The sequence below is a fragment of the Triticum urartu genome, chromosome 2 (genome assembly GCF_003073215.2).
Source record: "Triticum urartu cultivar G1812 chromosome 2, Tu2.1, whole genome shotgun sequence".
NCBI lineage: Eukaryota > Viridiplantae > Streptophyta > Magnoliopsida > Poales > Poaceae > Triticum > Triticum urartu.
The window spans coordinates 388,713,124-388,722,129 of record NC_053023.1 but is presented as its reverse complement, the minus strand read 5'-3'; positions in this window follow the sequence as shown (position 1 = coordinate 388,722,129).

Here is a 9,006-nt window from a genome sequence, read left to right as displayed (position 1 = left end):
CATGGTGTAGTACCAGGTAAATCGGCATACCCTGTGGGGAAGATTGCTTTGGAAGTTGTGTTTGGAGATGAGCTTGATTCTAGGTCTGAGACGTTGACCTTTGAGGTGGTGAAAATCCAGAGTCCATATCACGCGCTATTTGGACGGCCGGCTTACGCGAAGTTCATGGCGAGGCCCTGTTATGTTTATCTATAGCTCAAAATGTCGGGTTATAAGGGGACGATCACGGTACATGGGAGTCAAAAGATTGCCTTGGATTGCGAGGAAGGTGAAGCGGTCTATGCTGAATCGGTTTGTGCAACAGAGGAGCTGAAATTCTATAAAGACAATGTTGATCCGGCGGACATGACCCCTCTGAAGAAGCCTACAACGGAGCATAACCCGGCCCTGACGTTCAAACCGGCTAATGAGACTAAACTCGTTGACTTCGTCCCTGGTGATTCATCCAAGCAGTTTAGTATCAGTACAAATCTGGATCCGAAATAGGAAAGTGCGCTCATCGAGTTCATCCGTGAGAACCGGGACATTTTTGCATGGAAACCTTCTGACATGCCAGGTGTACCGAGGGAACTCGCTGAGCACACGCTAAATATTGATCCTAAGTTTAAACTGGTCAAATAGTACCTTCGCCGCTTTAACGAAGAAAGACGCAAGGCCATCGGCGAAGAGGTAGCCCGGCTGCTGGCAGCTGGGTTTATTGTTGAAGTGTTTCATCCCGAATGGTTGGCTAATCCGGTGCTTGTTCTTAAGAAAAATGGCACTTGGCGTATGTGTGTGGACTACACTGATTTGAATAAAGCTTGCCCGGCAGATCCTTTCGCTCTCCTGCGTATTGATCAGATTATTGATGCAACGGCGGGTTGTGAGCGCCTGAGTTTCCTGGATGCTTATTCAGGTTATCATCAGATTAAGATGGCAGTTAAGGACTAGGAGAAGACGGCCTTCATCACTCCCTTTGGAGCCTTCTGCTATGTTTCTATGCCCTTTGGGCTCAAGAGTGCCCAAGCAACCTACCAGCGTTGTGTGCAAAATTGTCTTCACAAGCAGATCGGGCGTAATGTTCATGCCTATGTGGATGACATTGTGGTGAAATCCAGGAAGCAGGAAACCCTGATAAATGATTTCAAGGAGACGTTTGACAATCTTCGGGTTTACAAAATGATGCTCAACCCGGACAAATGTGTTTTTGGTGTTCCGGCAGGCAAACTCTTGGGTTTTCTTGTGTCTAACAGAGGTATTGAGGCAAATCCGGAAAAGATCAAAGCAATCACATCCTTGGCTAAACCGGCATGTATCAATGATGTTCAGCGTCTGGCGGGCCGGATTGCAGCCCTCAGCTGATTTATCAGCCGTTTGGGAGAAAAGGCGATTCCCCTGTATAAGATGTTGAAGAAAACAGATAAATTCGTCTGGACTGACGCCGCCAATGCGGCATTCGAGGAATTGAAGCGGCAGCTAGCTGAACCGCCTGTCCTCGCTGCTCCAGTTGATAATGAGCCTCTATTGTTGTACGTGGCTGCCAACGCCCGGGCGGTCAGTGTGGCGATTGTGGTTGAACGTAAGGAGGCCGAAAAAGAATATCCGGTTCAACGACCAGTTTATTATATCAGTGAGGTACTGATTGAATCAAAGCAAAGATATCCGCATTGGCAAAAGCTAGTGTATGGAGTTTTCATGGCAAGTAGGAAACTCAAGCAATATTTTCAAGGTCATCCTATCACAGTGGTCAGTTCTGCTCCCTTGGGTGATATAATCCAGAATAGAGAGGCAACTGGCCGGGTTGCGAAGTGGGCGATTGAGCTTCGTCCCCATGGTTTGAGGTATACACCTCGAACAGCTATCAAATCTCAGGCGCTTGTGGACTTCATCAATGATTGGACCGAGTTACAGGCACCAGAAGACAAACCGGATAATACATACTGGACCATTCACTTTGATGGATCCAGGCAGCTGGAAGGCTCGGGGGCTGGAGTTGTCCTCACTTCCCCTTGAGGAGATAAGATTTGTTATGTTCTCCGCTTAATGTTTCCTTGTACTAACAATGCAGCGGAGTACGAGGCCTTGCTCCATGGTCTTCGTGTAGCTAAGGAAATGAACTTAAGCCGGGTTTGATGCTTTGGAGATTCTGATCTGGTGGCTCAGCAAGTTTCTGGTACTTGGGATTCTAAAGACCCGCTCATGGCGGCTTATAGGCGCGAGGTGGATATTGTAGCAGGTCACTTTAAGGGTTATCAGGTGGAGCACATCGACCGGCGCAAGAATGAAGCAACAGATGCTCTAAGCAGGCTGGGATCTCAGCGTAAACCAGTACCACCTAATACCTTTATAGATATCTTGCATAACCCGTCTGTAAAGTTGCCTACAGAAGAGGATTTAGCTGTTCCTGATCCGGAGGCCCAGTTGGTAGCCGTTCTACATGCCACTCCGGATTGGACGGTTCCATATTTGGCTTATCTGAACCGGGGTGAATTACCAGAAGACAAACTTTTCGCCAGGCAGATAGTCCTGCGGTCCAAGTCTATGGTTGTTCACAATGGCGAGTTGCACCGTTCTAGCATTTCAGGCGTATTCCAACGTTGTGTTTCTCCTGAAGAAGGACAAGAGATTCTACGGGAAATCCATGAAGGGGATTGCAGTCACCATGTCAGCTCAAAGTCCTTGGTTGCTAAGGCTTTCTGACATGGGTTCTACTGGTTGACAGCTCATTCTGATGCGGAAGACTTGGTAAAGCGGTGTAACGCTTGTCAGAAATTTTCACGTCGTGCTCATGTTCCTGCTCAGGAGTTACGCATGATTCCCATCACTTGGCCGTTTGCTACTTGGGGGCTTGATATGGTTGGACCCTTTAAGCGTTCTAAGGACAAGAAGACCCACCTGTTGGTGGCGGTTGACAAGTTTACCAAATGGGTTGAAGCGGAGCCCGTCAGTAAATGTGATGCAGCCACGGCGGTTCAATTTCTCAAAAAGATTATTTTCCGTTTCGGCTTTCCACATAGCATCATCACAGATAATGGTATGAACCTTTCTAAAGGTGAGATGGAGGAGTTCTGCCAACGAGAGCACATCCGGCTTGATGTAGCGTCCGTGGCTCACCCCCAGTCTAATGGTCAAGCTGAGAGGGCGAATCAAGAAATCCTGAAGGGCATCAAGCCTCGGCTCATGGTCCCTTTGAAGCGGACGCCGGGTTGTTGGGTGGAGGAATTACCATCTGTGTTATGGAGCATAAATACCACCCCAAACTGATCTACGGGATATACGCCCTTTTTTCTGGTCTATGGGGCTGAGGCTATCCTTCCAAGTGATATTCGTCACGACTCGCCCCGGGTCGCGAATTATGTTGAAGCAGACAACGAGCAAGCACGCCAAGAGGCGCTAGACCTATTAGATGAGAAGCGAGACATGGCTTTGGCTCGGTCGGCGATTTATCAACAAGACCTACAGCGTTATCACAGCCGCCGGGTTAAGACAAGAACCTTTCAAGAAGGTGATTTGGTACTTCGGCTCATTCAAGACCAGACTGATATGCACAAGTTATCCCCACCTTGGGAAGGGCCTTTTGTGGTCAGCAAAAATCTGCACAACGGATCATACTACCTCATTGACGTTCGAGAAGACTCACATAGCTCTGAGGAGGAGACCCGGCGGCCATGGAACATAGCTCTCCTACGGCCTTATTACACTTAAAGTCATAGGCTTTTCGTATGTACATATTTCAACAATGTATATATTATGATCAATATAATAAACCGGCATCCTTGCTATCAAGCAGGGCCTCCGCCGTTTTCTTCCTTCAAATATCTGTTAACTTGGGGGCTTCCTGTTCAAACATAGGTGTATTCACCAAAGAGAACATAGCGTTACTACCCTCTTGATGCGGCTATCACGCCTTGGGGGGCTCCCTGTTCAAACATAGGTGTATTCACCAAAGAGAACATAGCATTACTACCCTGTTGATGCGGCTATCATGCCACAACAAAGCTTGGGAGCTTCACACCCAAGGGGCCAAAGAGAGTCTTGTTGCTACGCACAACTCAAACATAGGCACCCATTGAGCACAGCTCACAAAGTTACTTGGGGGCTCTTTGCGTCAAATACCAAAGAGTTTGAAAGGACCCTTGCAGCTGGGTATCGACCCACGGCTTGGAAGCCTGGTGTATTCACCTAAAACCCCGGGTTAACCCGCCTTCATCAAGTAAGCCACTCCTATCCAGGTAATCCTGGCACGACCCTTCGAACATTTGACAGTTACTCTCATTGAGACCCTGAACTTGTCAAAGTTAAAACAATGATTGGTTAGTTGGAGGGCCATCTTAAAAGGCTTTGCCAAAATGGTTTAACTCAGTGGCCTGGCAGCCCATGAAAAGCCTCGATTTGGGCCTGGCAGCCCTCGAAAAGCCTCGACTACAGTTTTTTGTTTGCTTTTTTCTACCAAGTTTTTATTTTTCGTGAAGTCTACGTTAAACCGGAGTTTTTTAAACCCGGCATGGCTTACGGATCTTCTGTTCAAGTATACAATTAAAGGTAATCCGGCATCCTTCAAAACCGGTCTGGCTTTGACGCTTTGTCTCCAGCAACCAGCCGGCGTTCGTCACAACCCAGTTCTATATCATATATATACCAACATGGTATGGTGGAGTTTGGGTTTTCACCCTTCTTCAAATCACAATTGGTAAACCGACAGCAATGTTTTATATCACAGGTATGATTTATTATTGCTGCAACCATAGTTGCTTACCAAGTGGGATATTTTGACCCGTCCGGTGGTAAACCGCCTGGACAGATTTTCCGTATGCAGACACAGGGATTGCATAATATGGTAAAAATACATAAGCCAGTACTGAAATTCTCATGACAAATCAACGCAAAGTGTATCCCGTTGCACGAGGGCAACGGATCAAAGTATTTCCACTAGCTTATTACAAGGCGCTTGAAGGCCCAAAATATGGTGTTTCCAGCAGAACAAGGTTTCTGGAGCATCACTCTAATTGCCGGATCAAGTCTCATTACCATGTTGCTGCGAAGTTGATGGGTCATCTGGCGTCAGTTCAGCTTCCTCTTCCCCACCTAGCGGCTGGAAGTTTGTGGCGGTCCAGTCAATCCGGGTTAAGGCCTAAAAGATAGCTTCTTCACTGATAAGTTCTGACGGATCAATGTCAGGGGCATAAGTGTGCTTACGGATTCCTGGAATAAGATTTTGCGCCTCCGGAATGACAGGGTTAACCCGTTTGTTGTTGGCATCATAATAAGACCGGTGAACCGTCAAGTTAGCATCCTCTGCCAGCTGACTCGCTAGAGGACGCATCTCCCTTGTCACTCTTTTAAGGGCCGCATCATCAAAATCTGCCCCGTTTTCTTGTGTGCTTGGAAAGCCTTTGGCAAGGTCAACCGGATCCGAGTCAGCTATCCATGCTTTGGCTCGGGTAAGTGCCAACAAAGCACCGGCCCTGGCAGCAGATCGCTTCACCTCTTCTAGCTGTGTTGGTACCATGGATAGCCTTGTCAGAGTATCCTTGATCAGTGTTGGGGCCGGATTGTCATAGGAGGCTGCACAGATAACCCGTTGAGCACCGGTGTAAAGTTGTTCTAGAAGAGTATATGATGCTTTCAGCTTCATCCGTACATCTGAGCCCAGATGAGTAATGCGGCTCCCTGCAACGGTTTAAGAATTTCATATTTCAACCGGCACCTTACAAGATGGGTATTTCAAATACTTCGCTAGGAGTACTTACCAAATACTACGGAGGTCATAGCGTTCACTTGACGCTTTAACCCAGAAAGCTCTTCTGCCACCGGTTTAAGTGCAGATTCGGCGTCTTCAGCCCATTTCAGTAATGTCCCCTTTTCAGTGTCCCAGTTGGCACGTTCCGTCTTGAATTCTTCTTTCAGTCGTTCTATGAAAGTTAAAGCGTCTCGAAGCTCATCTTTGGCTTTGGAGGATTCTTCTTGGTGATATTTGATACTTTCTTGAAGATCAGCAATCTGCGTCCGTTGATGGTTTATGTCAGCCTGCCAAAAACAAGAGGAGCATTTCAATATTTTATCAAAAGTCCCAAGCATACAACTGGTTCTACACTTGGCACTTGGGGGCTAATGTGGATTAATTCTTTCTTACTGCTTATTCAAAGTCCCAAGGATTCATACAAGTTTCAATCCTGGCACTTGGGGGCTAATGCGGATTAATTATTTCTTACTGCTTCTTCAAAGTCCCAAGGATTCATACAAGTTTCAATCCTGGCACTTGGGGGCTAATGTGTGTTTGTTCAAAAAACTTAAAAGTCAACAATGTGCAGTTTGGAAATTCAAAGTCCCGGTTTGTTTTTACAAATTAAACCGACCCTTGGGGGCTACAGGATACAAGGCAGTGGAAATACAAAGATAAGGAGGAAAATGTTTACCTCATAACGTTCCTTCATCAGATTTACCAAGTCAGCCTCATCATCTCGACTTGTATAAAGCCGGTTCAAGAAACCGGAATGAAGATCCTGGGCAGAAAGATTAGCATATTTTGACATATCAGTTTCCATCTTCCTCTTGCCCATTGAAATAAACTCATCCTTGGCGGTATGTTTTGCCAAGACAACTGGATCACCCGAAGCGGTATAAGCAGTGCCAATAACAATAACGCCATCGTCTTTGGCTGGGCTTGGCGGATTAGCACTTGACTTCAGCGGATCAGCAGCCGGACTTGCAGGCATAACATGTGGACTTGAGGTATCCTCATGTATGGCCGGATCAACTTCTGGCGGATTAGCATTGATAGTTGGCTCTGGCAGGGCAAAATCATCCACGACATTATCAAGATTTTTATCAAGACCCTCAGGAGTTTTCTCCGGTTCAACTTCACCGGTAGGGGCGCTGGTCTTGGCCTTCTTACTCAAACGAGCTTGAGCACTAATATTAAAACAAAGATTAGCATGGTCAACTGAGTTAGGAAAGAGAAGGGAAGGCTACACACTTACCCAGCGACGGTTTTCAGTGGAGGCAGCCTAGTGGTTGATGAACCGCCAGACGAATTAGAAGATGCCTGATAATTTGAATGAGATGAATTGAGAGGGCATCAGAAGAAACCTTTCAAAAGATAACGTTTTTCAGGAGAACAAGCAACCTCTGGACGACGTTTCCGGTTTGGGGTGTGAGGTAAACCGGAAGAAGTGACCTGTTGACCACTGTGCCGGGTTGTGCGACGCCCTTCGGTTTGCTGTGTCTTCAAAGAAAGTTTTTGATCCAAATGAGCAACAGGGTGAGAGCATTTCACTTTCCGAACTGCACGGCGAAATCGTTGAACCGGCACAAGTTCTGAGTCAGAAGAAAGACAAATTACCTCAATATGATCTGCATGGCTGGCCTCCGCATCATCCTAGGAGTAATCATTATCAGTAAAATATATGGATAGAAGTCAAGGGAGTCAAACTTTACCTCTTCAGCCGAGTCATCAACATCTTCTGGTGGCTCTGAAGACTCAGCGGTTTTCTTTTTGGCAGCTTTCTTGATGACCTTGGTCTTACCACAAGGGGCCTTAGCTACTTTGTCTTGAGTTTTCTTTTTCCAAAAAGAGTTACTGGCCTATGGGATTGCACAAAAGTATTATTATAGCAGTGTCAAAGCGAAGAAGAATAAGGAAAAGTACAAGGTTAAAATATTTACCCCTGGCGGTTTGTTGGAGGCGTAAAAAGGACGAAGACCAATTTGAGTACATACGGCGAGCGGTTCGTCGAGTATTTTCTTTACACTTTCACTGACTTCATCGTCTCTCAGTTCTATTGAGTTAAACCGTTGAGGATCATTGGTGTCGCCGGTGTATTCAAACATCAATCCGCGCCGGCAGCTTAAAGGGAGAATGCACCATGAAATCCAGCAATGGACGAGATCAACACCAGTTAAACCGTTGGCAAGGAGAGCCCGAAGTTTGGCGAGTTGAGATGCATTAGCTTGTCGGTCTTTGGCAGGCAATCTCTGAGGTAAGGGGTGATTATTGCTGAGTCGGTACGGACGGTAGCCCGGTAGAGGATTCTCTTCAGCAGGGGCAGTATTTTGACAATAGAACCAAGTGTGGTTCTAGTCTTTTGAATGGCTGTGAAGTTTGGCGCGAGGAAAATCAACCTCTTTCCTCTTTTGAATCGACACACCGCCAAGTTCAGTATTAGGTCCATCAGAAAATTCCGTCCGGCGGTTTAAGTGAAAGAGATCTAGAAAGAGATCGACAGTGGGTTCTTCTTGCAGATAAACCTCACAGAATACTTGGAAATAGCATATGTTGGACACAGAATTTGGTCCAATATCTTGAGGATGAAGTTGGAGCCTGGCAAGAACATCCCGGAAAATTTTTGATCCGGGAGGACTGAAACCTCGAGCTAAATTTTGCAAGAATACAATCACTTCTCCATCTTGAGGTTCAGGGGGGCATTCAGGGCCAGGAACTCGCCAACGGAGGACATTTTTTGAGGCTAAAGCGCCGGTGGTGACATATTCATTGATTTGCGTTTCTGTGATCCGAGACGGAACCCAGTTGCAAGCAGCAAATTGTTTCGTCATCTTACAAAGTCTGTAAAAGGAAAATGGACGGTTTACGATTAGCGGTTCGTATCTGTTTGTCAAAATGTTAAACCGGCAATTCAAGGTATACGTATGAAGTGAACCGGGCATGGTTGTTCAAAGTCTAGATGGCGGTTTAAGAGAGGGCTAATGACATACGACGAATTATCAACACTAAAGGATAAACCGCCCTTTGGAGGCAGAACCCCAAGCTGGAAATCTGTTAAGTATGGAACAAACAGGTTTCACAAGTTGCAATTATTATTTTGGATCAAATGGTCGCTCTGGAAGGAAAAATTTCTAGACCTAAAACAGTGCAGAGAAGTTCATACATTCAAAGAGAGCTTCCAAACAATGGAAATAAGATCTATTTTTATGCAGGATAAGCGCAAACAATTGCTGTAGCAGTTCTACATTGTTTTTACAATCTAAACAGGGTATTGGAGGTGAAAACTAACAAGGGTTTGCATGGGG